We start from the raw sequence: 13,379 nt of genomic DNA on the forward strand, positions 1-13,379 counted from the left end.
TGGCATAACCTGCAACCAATCAGGAAGAAGCAAGCAGAGAAAATAAAAAGCCAATGATGCAAGCACTCCCAAAATGATCGGTCAGTTTCAAACGAGGAACAAGCTTCTTCCAGGAACTGATTCCCAGGAGATTTAACACCATCTCTATGAATTTGCTCAGAATTGTTTAAATTTGTTCTAAGTCTAACGAATATATTTTCACCTCGGTGAGAAATTCAAGATGGCGGCTCAAACCAATTTAACAAAAGCTTTTTGTGCTTGTTGGTTTTTAAATAAAAGGCTGAGATTTTGATTGCTCACTTGTTCCTCCTCCCTTTATTGGCTGGATCATCCACTTTTATTCAATCAGATACTTAATTGGCTGAAATGTGGATCAAGCTGTTACATTACCAATTACTAACGTTCGCCCTGCAGATGTGACACACCTTTGTACACCACGCTGTGATGTATATGTGCTCGATATAAAACATTTACTCATGCAGCTGTACACAGACAAGCATTTGCCTATCAGTGACTCAACCAAACTGCATATGCAGACCCGTGAATTGCCACAGAAATGGGGCACAATGATGGGCAAAAACTGGTACCCAGTCTGTCTCACACGATTTGAACTGTGCTTCCTGTAAGCCAAGTCACTGTATGCTATTGGCATTCACAAGTTACCTAACTACACGGTTCAGAACGATTCCATGCGCTGTGTCAGCCGTGGCTCAATGGGCAGCACTCTCGCCTCTGAGTCAGAGGGTTGTTGGTTCAAGTCCCACTCCAGGGACCTGAACTCAAAAATACTAGGCTGACGTCTACTAGTGAGGGAGTGCTGCACTGTTGGAGGAGCAGTACTGAGGGAGTGCCGCACTGTCGGAAGGGCAGTACTGAGGGAGTGCTGCACTGTTGGAGGAGCAGAACTGAGGGAATGCCGCACTGTCGGAAGGGCAGTACTGAGGGAGTGCTGCACTGTCGGAAGGGCAGTACTGAGGGAGTGCTGCACTGTCGGAGGAGCAGTACTGAGGGAGTGCCGCACTGTCGGAAGGGCAGTACTGAGGGAGTGCTGCACTGTCGGAGGAGCAGTACTGAGGGAGTGCCGCACTGTCGGAGGGGCAGTACTGAGGGACTGCTGCACTGTCGGAGGGGCAGTACTGAGGGAGTGCTGCACTGTCGGAGTGCCGCACTGTCGGAGGGGCAGTACTGAGGGACTGCTGCACTGTCGGAGGGGCAGTACTGAGGGAGCGCTGCACTGTCGGAGGGGCAGTACTGAGGGAGTGCCGCACTGTCGGAGGGGCAGTACTGAGGGAGCGCTGCACTGTCGGAGAGGCAGTACTGAGGGAGTGCCGCACTGTCGGAGGGGCAGTACTGAGGGAGTGCCGCACTGTCGGAGGGGCAGTACTGAGGGAGTGCTGCACTGTCGGAGGGGCAGTACTGAGGGAGTGCCGCACTGTCGGAGGGGCAGTACTGAGGGAGTGCTGCACTGTCGGAGGGGCAGTACTGAGGGAGTGCTGCACTGTCGGAGGGGCAGTACTGAGGGAGTAGCACACTGTCGGAGGGCAATGCTGAGCGAGTGCTGTACTGTTGGAGGGGCTGCACTGTCGGAGGTGCCATCTTTTGGATGAGATGTTAAACTGAGGCCCCGTCTGCCCTCTCAGGTGGATGTAAAAGATCCCATGGCACTACTTGTATTTTGAAGAGCAGGGGAGTTCTCCCCGGTGTCCTGGGGCCAATATTTATCCCTCAATCAACATCACTAAAACAGATTATCTGATCATTATCACATTGCTGTGTGTGGGAGCTTGCTGTGCGCAAATTGTCGTGTTTCCCACATTACAACAGTGACTACACTCATTGGCTGTAAAGCGCTTTGGGACATCTGGTGGTTGTGAAAGGCGCTATAGAAATGCACGTCTGTCTTTTTATGAGCAGCATCACCACAGATCCAACAGTTAGAATTGTAATCCAACGCTTTCTTTCTCTCTTTATAACTTCAGCAAAATTATTCACAATCAGAATATTATTGTCACGATGAATCCAGCCTCACTTCAAGCTAACTGTTAGTAGCATTCTGTCACAAGAAAATCAAATGCTAAACTCACAATTTGAAAAGTTTATTGAGCAATGATGGCGGAGTGGAACAGAAAGATTCGATAGTCTATGCTGAGTTCTTGCCCTTTCTCAGGGGGACAGCGAAATGTCAGCAGTGGTCAGGCTGGGAGAAGTGGGACCATCAGCCAGGGACGCAGCTTTTGTTCACAACCCAACACCGCCTGCGAGAACCGAACAGCTGAGAGAGGGTGATGCCCTCTGTGGGAGAATAGCCTGCAAATCTCTTACTGCGTCAGCTCACACACCATCAGCCCAGCGGCATCAGAGTGACACCTGGTACAAGCATTGCGGAAAGTGTCGCTGGGAATTCCGATCGGGCCTCGTAGATTCAACGTCAGCCTGGTCTGCACCTTTAACCGGGGATTGTGCCGATCTCTCACTGACGTTACAGCGGCCGAACCCCTCACCCCCACTCTCCCAACCCCCCCACTCCCCTCCCCCCACCACCGAGAATATCCCCAGCGTGTATTGTCAACAGCTCAAACTCAAAGAAGTTCTGCTAAACTTTTATAAATCACTGGTTAGGTTTCAGCTGGAGTATTGTGTCCCATTCTGGGCCCCGCACTTTAGGGAAGATGTCACGGCCCTGGAGAGGGTGTGGGGGCGATGAGGGACTTCAGTGACGGGGATAGACTGGAGAAGCTGGGGTTGTTCAACTTGGAGCAGAGAAGGTTGAGAGGAGATTTCAATCAAAACGCTGAGTTGTTTTGATAGAGTATTCGAGCAGAAACTGAGAATCGGTAACCAGAGACACAGAGTTACGATAGTTGGCCCAAAATCCAAGGGAGAGATGAGGAAACATTCTGCAATGCAGCGAGCTGGAAGGTTCAATGGTAACTTTCATAAGGGAATTGGATCAATACGGGAAAAGGAGAAATGTGCGGGGCTACGGGGAAAGGGCAGTGGGAGCGGGATTAATGGGATCGCTCTGTCACAGAGCCGGCAGAGGCCCGATGAGCTGAATGGGCTCCTCCTGTGTGGTCTGATTCTAAGTGCAATCCCTTCCCAAAAATACATCAGTTGGCCAAGTTCATTAACTGAAGTTTAAAACGCTCTTTCCCAGGTGTACTTTCTGTAAGTGTATTCCATTGTGTTGTGTACATATAGCTGCAGTTAAACCAAATCGCTGGTGTACAACACCATTACTCCTGTTGATAAATGTACACACGCACAATTTCATTTCACTCTTTCACATTTTACGATATGTTTTAATGAAGTTTCTAGATTCACAATCGATTCCTGCAAAGAATCACTGAACCAGTCCGAAAAAACCACAGCAAAGTTTCTGATCAGCAATTTACCTTTTCACACAAACAATCGCCTGGATAGTGACAGGGGCGGGTTCCATAGGTGGGGAAGGGGAGGGAGGGGGAGTGGGGGGGAGGGGGAGTGGGGGAAGGGGAGTGATTGAATGGGGGAAGGGGAGGGGGAGTGGGCGGGGAGTGGAGGGGGAGTGGGGGAGTAGGGGAAGGGGAGTGATCGAATGCAGGAAGGGGAGGGGTAGTGGGGGAGAGGGAGGGAGGAGTGGGGGGGAGCAGGGGAGGGGAATGGGGGGGAGGGGAAGTGGGGGAGGGGGAGTGGGGGAGGAAGTATGGAGGGGAAGGGGGGAGTGGGTGAGGGGGAGTGAATGGGTGGGGGAGGGGGAGTGGGGGGGGAGGGGGAGTGGGGGAGGGAGAATGGAGTGGGGGAGGGGGAGTGGGTGAGTGGGAGTTGGGGTGGGGCAGTGGGAGTGGGGGTGGGGGTGGGGGGGAGTGGGTGGTGGGCAGTGGGGATGGGGAGGGGGTGGGGGAGGGGGGAGGGGGAGTGGGTGAGTGGGAGTTGGGGTGGGGCAGTGGGAGTGGGGGTGGGGGTGGGGGAGGGGGGTGGGCAGTGGGGGTGGGGGCAGTGGGAGTGGGGGGCAGTGGGGGTGGGGGGGAGTGGGGGAGGGGGTGGGGGAGGGGGCAGTGGGGGTGGGGCTGGGGGGGAGTGGGGGGCAGTGGGGGTGGGGGTGGAGGAGAGTGGGGGACAGTGGGGATGGGGCTGGGGGGGGAGTGGGGGGCAGTGGGGGTGGGAGTGGGGGGAGTGGGGGTGGGGCTGGGGGGGAGTGGGGGGCAGTGGAGGTGGGGGTGGGGGGAGTGGGGGTGGGGTTAGAGGAGAGTGGGGGACAGTGGGGGTGGGGCTGGGGGGGAGTGGGGGGCAGTGGGGGTGGGGGTGGGGGGAGTGGGGGGCAGTGGGGGTGAGGTGGGGTGGGCAGTTTTTGGCCGTGTTTGAGGCGGTGTCACTGCCTAATTGCTGATTTTAACGACGGCCGTTAGGTGCAGGCTCAAATTCTAAAACCCAGTTTTCACGCCCAGATGAGGGAGCAGCGATAAAAGGTGTGGCTGCACACTGACCCTCGGGCGGGAGCTCAGGAGGCCGACGGAATTCCCCGATGGGAGGCTGCCACTGAGGAAGAAAAAAAATAACGAAAACTTCTCCGACCCCCACACACACTTCCCCATTCTTCAAACTAATGAAAACACACCGAAATAACTGGAGAAAAACTTACCTTACTTTCTGGCCGATTCCGCCCAAGCTTCGCTCGTTACCGACCACCTTTTCCTGGCTGTGTGGCTGCCTGTCGGTCAGGCCGACGTACAACGCAAATATCGCGACGGGGCATCAAAGAGGCGCTGTACGCTGTACGTTGTACGTTGTACGCTGTACGCTGTACGCTGTACGTTGTACGCTGTACGTTGTACGTTGTACGTTGTACGTTGTACGCTGTACGTTGTACGCTGTACGTTGTACGTTGTACGCTGTACGTTGTACGCTGTACGCTGTATGTTGTACGCTGTACGTTGTACGCTGTACGCTGTACGCTGTACACTGGATAATCTCACAATCATCATCATCATCATCATCATCATAGGCAGTCCCTCGGAATCGAGGAAGATTTGCTTCCACTCTTAAAATGAGTCCTTAGGTACTAGAACCACAGTGGTGCAGGCTCAAAGGGCCGAATGGCCTACTCCTGCACCTATTTTCTATGTCACAGGTGGGACAGACAGTGGTTGAGGGAAGGGGAGGGTGGGACTGGTTTGCCGCACGCTCCTTCCGCTGCCTGCGCTTGGTTTCTGCATGCTCTCAGCGATGAGACTCGAGGTGCTCAGCGCCCTCCCAGATGCACTTCCTCCACTTAGGGCGGTCTTTGGCCAGGGACTCCCAGGTGTCGGTGGGGGTGTTGCACTTTATCAGGGAGGCTTTGAGGGTGTCCTTGTAACGTTTCCTCTGCCCACCTGGGGCTCGCTTGCCGTGAAGGAGTTCTGAGTAGAGTGCATGCTTTGGGAGTCTCGTGTCAGGCATGCGGACAATGTGATCCGCCCAGCGGAGCTGGTCAAGATGACCTCATCACGCGGGTGGCGTTAGCCGGCACAGCATTGCCTCTTGGTGCCTCTACCAAAGAGCCGACTGAATGTGGGGCGAGGCATCTACACCACTTACCATCGACAGTCGGCCTTTCCCGCACGTTAGCCAATCCCGCGCACGCCTCCACGGTGTGTGACATCACTGACAGGTTTCCCCGCCCAGAAGGCAGCCTGATTGGGCGGGGAACGCTGGAGAAGAGGCCCCAGTCCCACGTCGATCCTATCAGGGGAGTGCTTGATCCTAGGGAGGATTTGTATGGGAGCGATGGGGGGGGAGCTGTGGGCTGATGGTGGGGGAGTTTAGGGGGGTCGGGGGGGAAGCACTCCTGCTCCTGACCCACAACGATCGCTCCCCGAGTTTGTCCTCGCCTCGCTGCAGCCTCCGGAAACCCCGAGGTACGGAAACCCCAGTGGACCACAGTTAGACTGGCACAGCAGTTAAAGCAGAGGCTTCAGGCCTTGTGGTAGTTAACGTGCCTCCTGGGAGCGGGTTGGAGGGGACCAAAACCCACCCATCCGCCCGCCAATGTTTCAGGTCGATGACCTGATGTCAGTTCTGAAATGTTAAACCGAGGCCCCGTCTGCTCTCTCAGGTGGATGTAAAAGATCCCACGGCACTATTTTGAAGAAGAGCAGCGGAGTTCTCCCCGGTGTCCTGGGGCCAATATTTATCCCTCAATCAACATCACTAAAACAGATTATCTGCTCATTATCACACTGACCACTCCATCCTCCTCCAACGCCTCTCCACCAGCGTCCAGCTGGGTGGGACTGCACTCGCCTGGTTCCATTCTTATCCATCTAATCGTAGCCAGAGCATCACCTGCAACGGTTTCTCTTCCCGCCCCCCGATCGTTATCTCTGGTGTCCCCCAAGGGTCAATCCTTGGCCCCTCCTATTTCCCATCCACATGTTGCCCCTCGGCGATATCATCGAAAACACAGCGTCAGTTTCCACATGTACACTGATAACACCCAGCTCTACCTCACCCCCACTTCTCCCGACCCCTCCTCGGTCTCTCAATTGTCAGTCTGCCTGTCCCACATCCAGTTCTGGAGGAACAGAAATTCTCTACAGTTGAATATTGTGAAGACTGAAGCCATTGTTGCCCCGCCACAAACTGCGTTCCCCAGCCACTGACTCCATCCCTCTCCCCAACTTCTGTCTGAGGTTCAACCACATTGTTCGCAACCTTGGTGTTGTATTTGACCCTGAAATGAGCTTTCGACTATATATCTGCAGCATAACTAAGACCGCCTATTTCCACCTCCGTAACATCGCCCGTCTCCGCCCTTGCCTCATCCACTGCTGAAGCCCTCATCCATGCCTTTGTTACTTCCAGACGTGACTATCCCAACCCACTCCTGGCTGGCCTCCCACATTCTACCCTACATAAACTAGAGGTGATCCAAAACCCGTGTCCTAACTCGTACCAAGTCCCACTCACCCATCACCCCCTGTGCTCGCTGCCCAGTGTCCCAACTCGCACCAAGTCTCACTCACCCATCACCCCCTGTGCTCACTGCCCCGTGTCCTAACTCACACCGAGTCCCGCTCACTCATCACCCCCTGTGCTCGCTGACCTACATTGGCTCCCGGTTAAGCAACGCCTCAATTTCAAAATTCTCATCCTTGTTTTCAAATCCCTCCATGGCCCTCGCCCCTCCCTATCTCTGTAATCTCCCCCAGCCCCACAACTCCCGAGATGTCTGTGCTCCTCTAATTCTGCCCTCCTGACCATCCCTGATTATAATCGCTCCACCATCGGTGGCCGTGCCTTCTGTTGCCTGGGTCCCAAGCTCTGCAACTCCCTCCCTAAACCTCTCCGCCTCTCTACCTCTCCTTCAAGACACTCCTTAAAACCGACCTCTTTGACCAAGCTTTTGGTCACCTGCCCTAATTTCTTCTTTTGCGGCTTGGTGCCAAAATTTTTCGCATAATACTCCTGTGACGTGCCTTGGGATGTTTAAATAAATTAAAGGCGCTATATAAGTACAAGTTGTTGTTGTTGTTGTTGTTTGTGGGAGCTTGCTGTGCGCAAATTGTCTGCTGCGTTTCCCACATTACAACAATGACTAAACTTCAAAAAGTACTTCATTGGCTGTAAAGCGCATTGGGACGTCTGGTGGTATGAAAGGCGCGATATAAATGCAAGTCTTTCTTTCTTTATATACAACAGAATACAATTGTTTGTGTTTTGGTTTTAAAGTGTAACTGTTACCAGTTTGGGACGTTAGGAAAGCAGAGCTTCAAGTGTTACATTATGAGGGCAGGCTACATAAGCTTGTCTTGTATTCCCTGGAGTTTAGACGGTTGGAGGGTGATTTAATCGAGGTGTTTAAAATGACAAAGTGACTTGATAGGCTAGATACAGAAACTAGTTCCTCTGGAGAGGGAATCCAGAACAAGCGAGCAAAATCCTACCATTAGATCGAAGCCATTGAGGAGTGCAATCAGGAAACGCCTCTTCACACATCGCACAGTGGGAATCGAGAATTCTATCCCCAAAAGGCTGCAACCATCGACATTTTCAAGACTGTGATTGCTCAGGTTTTTGTTGGGCAAGGTCAGCGAGGGATAGGAGGATAAAGGAGATGAGATACAGATCACCCATGATCTGATTGAATGGCGGAGCAGGCTCGAGGGGCTGAATGGCCTCCTACTGTTCTTAGATAGCACTTGTGCAAAATACATTTTTTTATTCGTTCCTGGGATGTGGGCGTCGCTGGCAAGGCCGGCATTTATTGCCCATCCCTAATTGCCCCTTGAGAAGGTGGTGGTGAGCCGCCTTCTTGAACCGCTGCAGTCCGTGTGGTGAAGGTGCTCCCACAGTGCTGTTAGGGAGGGAGTTCCAGGATTGTGACCCAGCGACGATGAAGGAACGGGCGATATATTTCCAAGTCAGGATGGTGTGTGACTGGGAGGGGAACGTGGAGGTGGTGGTGTTCCCATGTGCCTGCTGCCCTTAACCTACATATCGATTGGTCAAATCAAATCGCACGGGGTAGCCTTGAGGAGGAATTCATAGAATGCATACGGGATTGTTTCTTAGAACAGTATGTTACAGAACCTACAAGGGAGCAAGCTATCTTAGATCTGGTCCTGTGTAATGAGACAGGAATAATAAACGATCTCCTAGTAAAAGATCCTCTCGGAATGAGTGATCACAGTATGGTTGAATTTGTAATACAGATTGAGGGTGAGGAAGTAGTGTCTCAAACGAGCATACTATGCTTAAACAAAGGGGACTACAGTGGGATGAGAGCAGAGTTGGCTAAAGTAGACTGGGAACACAGATTAAACGGTGGCACAATTGAGGAACAGTGGAGGACTTTTAAGGAGCTCTTTCATAGTGCTCAACAAAAATATATTCCAGTGAAAAAGAAGGGCGGTAAGAGAAGGGATAACTAACCGTGGATAACCAAGGAAATAAAGGAGAGTATCAAATTAAAAACCAATGCATATAAGGTGGCCAAGGTTAGTGGGAAACTAGAAGATTGGGAAAATTTTAAACGACAGCAAAGAATGACCAAGAAAGCAATAAAGAAAGGAAAGATAGATTATGAAAGTAAACTTGCGCAAAATATAAAAACAGATAGTAAAAGCTTTTACCGATATATAAAACGGAAGAGAATGACTAAAGTAAATGTTGGTCCCTTAGAAGATGAGAAGGGGGATTTAATAATGGGAAATGTGGAAATGGCTGAGACCTTAAAGAATTATTTTGCTTCGGTCTTCACAGTGGAAGACACAAAAACCATGCCAAAATTGCTGGTCACGGGAATGTGGGAAGGGAGGACCTTGAGATAATCACTATCACCAGGGGGGGTAGTGCTGGACAGGGTAATGGGACTCAAGGTAGACAAGTCCCCTGGTCCTGATGAAATGCACCCCAGGGTATTAAAAGAGATGGCTGAAGTTATAGCAGATGCATTCGTTATAATCTACCAAAATTCTCTGAACTCTGGGGAGGTACCAGCGGATTGGAAAGCAGCTAATGTAACGCCTCTGTTTAAAAAAGGGGGCAGACAAAAGGCAGGTAACTATAGGCCGGTTAGTTTAACATCTGTAGTGGGGAAAATGCTTGAAACTATCATTAAGGAAGAAATAGCGGGACATCTAGATGGGAATAGTGCAATCAAGCAGACGCAACATGGATTCATGAAGGGGAAATCATCTTTAACTAATTTACTGGAATTCTTTGAGGATATAACGAGCATGGTGGAGAGAGGTGTACCGATGGATGTGGTGTATTTAGATTTTCAAAAGGCATTCGATAAGGTGCCACACAAAAGGTTACTGCAGAAGATAAAGGTACGCAGAGTCAGAGGAAATGTATTAGCATGGATAGAGAATTGGCTGGCTAACAGAAAGCAGAGAGTTGGGATAAATGGGTCCTTTTCGGGTTGGAAATCGATGGTTAGTGGTGTGCCGCAGGGATCGGTGCTGGGACCACAACTGTTTACAATATATATAGGTGACCTGGAAGAGGGGACAGAGTGTAGTATAACAAAATTTGCAGATGACACAAAGATTAGTGGGAAAGCGGGTTGTGTAGAGGACACAGAGAGGCTGCAAAGAGATTTAGATAGGTTAAGCGAATGGGCTAAGGTTTGGCAGATGGAATACAATGTCAGAAAATGTGAGGTCATCCACCTTGGAAAAAAAACAGTAAAAGGGAATATTATTTGAATGGGGAGAAATTACAACATGCTGTGGTGCAGAGGGACCTGGGGGTCCTTGTGCATGAAACTCTTTTGAGTTAACCTGCAAAAACATAAAACATTAAAACCATGCCACCCGACCTGGGTGACACAGCAGACATTTTCAAGGCCTTTTTTTTTTTTTTTTTTTTTTTTGGGGTGCTAAAATCAAATTTTTCCTTTTTCCAGTGCCCCCTATAAAAGGAGAGGGGGACACTAAAAGCACCGGCAATTAAAACAAATTAAACTTAAAAACGTAAAATCAAATTAAAATTTGGTTGCCGGGCGTGATGATGCACTCCAGTCCCTCCGGTGCCCACCTCTTCCTTGTGCATGAAACTCTTTTGAGTTAACCTGCAAAACATAAAACATGTATCCGTGCCACCCGACCTGGATGACACACACAAGACATTTACAAGGCCCTTTTTTGTTTTTTTTTGGGTTTTTTTGTGGGTTTTTTTTTTTGGGCACTAAAATCAAATTTTTCCTTTTTCCAGTGCCCCCTATAAAAGGAGAGGGGGACACTAAAAGCACCGGCAATTAAAACAAATTAAACTTAAAAACGTAAAATCAAATTAAAATTTGGTTGCCGGGCGTGATGATGCACTCCAGTCCCTCCGGTGCCCACCTCTTCCTTGTGCATGAATCCCAAAAAGTTAGTTTGCAGGTGCAGCAGGTAATCAGGAAGGCGAATGGAATGTTGGCCTTCATTGCGAGAGGGATGGAGTACAAAAGCAGGGAGGTCTTGCTGCAACTGTATAGGGTATTGGTGAGGCCGCAGCTGGAGTACTGCGTGCAGTTTTGGTCATCTTACTTAAGGAAGGATATACTGGCTGTGGAGAGGGTACAGAGATGATTCACTAGGCTGATTCCGGAGATGAGGGATAGATTGATGATGATAGATTGAGTAGACTGGGTCTTTACTCGTTGGAGTTCAGAAGGATGAGGGGTGATCTTATAGAAACATTTAAAATAATGAAAGGGATAGAAAAGATAGAGGCAGAGAGGTTGTTTCCACTGGTCGGGGAGACTAGAACTAGGGGGCACAGCCTCAAAATACGGGGGAGCCAATTTAAAACCGAGTTGAGAAGGAATTTCTTCTCCCAGAGGGTTGTGAATCTGTGAAATTTTCTATCCAAGGAAGCAATTGAGGCTAGCTCATTGAATGTTTTCAAATCACAGATAGATAGATTTTTAACCAATAAGGGAATTAAGGGTTATGGGGAGCGGGCGGGTAAGTGGAGCTGAGTCCACGGCCAGATCAGCCATGATCTAGTTGCATGGCGAAGCAGGCTCGAGGGGCTAGATGGCCTACTCCTGTTCCTAATTCTTATGTTCTTATGTTCTTATGTTCCAGGTGGTAGAGGTCGCGGGTTTGGGAGGGGCTTTCGGGGGAGGAGGGAGTGTGTTTGGGAGGGGCTGTCGGGGGAGGAGGGAGTGGGTTTGGGAGGGGCTGTCGAGGGAGGAGGGAGTGGGTTTGGGAGGGGCTTTCGGGGGTAGAGGTCGCGGGAATTGGGAGGGGCTGTCGGGGGTAGAGGTCGCGGGTTTGGGAGGGGCTGTCGGTGGAGGAGGGAGCGTGTTTGGGAGGGGCTGTCGGGGGAGGAGGGAGCGGATTTGGGAGGGGCTGTTGAGGGAGGAGGGAGCGGATTTGGGAGGGGCTGTCGAGGGTAGAGGTCGCGGGTTTGGGAGGGGCTGTTGAAGAAGCGGGAAGGATCTGGGTTGGGACATATAATTGTCGGGGTTCACCCAGCTTCCTGTTGTACTTCTGGCAGGACACCATGAAACCACGCCCCCCCCCATGGCAAATTTCACGGACATTACTTCGGAACATGAGCATGGCCAGTGAAGATATTTGTACAGAATTATAGCCCTGGTTAATCATGCTTTGTTGGAAAGAGCAGCTGGAATTTCTTCTCTGAGGGTGGTGAATCTTTGGAATTCTCTGCCCCAGAGAGCTGTGGGGGCTGGGTCATTGAATATATTTAAGGTGGAGATAGACAGATTTTTGAACGATAAGGGAGTGAAGGGTTATGGGGAGCGGGCAGGGAAGTGGAGCTGAGTCCATGATCAGATCAGCCATGATCGTATTAAATGGCGGAGCAGGCTCGAGGGGCCGTATGGCCTACTCCTGCTCCTATTTCTGATGTTATTATTATGTGTTTTCGAAGTCAGTGGCTATGATTCAAACTGAGCAAATTGCCGGAGTTTTTTCAGTGAGGTATAGACCACCAGTGATTCTGTTTTTGAGCTACACATGCTTTGACAGGTTTGGAGATGTGGGAGCACAAGACTGTGCTAATACAACACCAGTTAAAATCCCTCTACATTTACATATCAGGCTAAACTACAAATGGTCCACGATTTTATATCTGGCAAATTTCAATCATCATTTGCTGCAATTGTGTTTCATTTTGGTATCTTGAATTATACTTTGAAATTTTACATTATACCTAATGCAGTGTTTTACTAATTATAGAAAATAGGTGCAGGAGTAGGCCATTCGGACCTTCGAGCCTGCACCGCCATTCAATATGATCATGGCTGATCATGCAACTTCAGTACCCGATTCCTGCTTTCTCTCCATACCTTGATCCCTTTGGCCATAAGGACCACATCTAATTCCCTTTTCAATATATCCAATGAACTGGCCTCAACAACTTTCTGCAGTGGGGAATTCCACAGGTTAACCACTCTCTGAGTGAAGACGTTTCTCCTCGTCTCGGTCCTAAATGGCTTAACCCTTATTCTTAGACTGTGACCCCTGGTTCTGGACCTCCCCAGCAACGGGAACATTCTTCCTGCCTCTAACCTGTCCAGTCCCATCAGAATTTTAAATATTTCTATGATATCCCCTCTCATTCTTCTAAACTCCAGTGAATACAGGCCCAGTTGATTCAGTCTCTCCTCAAATGTCAGTCCTGCCATCCCAGGAATCAGTCTGGTGAACCTTCACTGTACTCCCTCAATAGCAAGAATGTCCTTCCTCAGATTAGGAGACCACAACTGAACACAATATTCCAGGTGTGGCCTCACCAAGGCCCTGTACAACTGCAGTAAGACCTCCCTGCTCCTATACTCAAATCCCCTAGCTATGAAGGCCAACATGCCATTTGCCTTCTTCACCGCCTGCTGTACCTGCATGCCAACCTTCAATGACTGCTGTACCATGACACCCAGGTCATAAGAACATAAGAAC

This window comes from Pristiophorus japonicus, chromosome 5, assembly GCF_044704955.1.
Source record: "Pristiophorus japonicus isolate sPriJap1 chromosome 5, sPriJap1.hap1, whole genome shotgun sequence".
Classification (NCBI taxonomy): Eukaryota; Metazoa; Chordata; class Chondrichthyes; family Pristiophoridae; genus Pristiophorus; species Pristiophorus japonicus.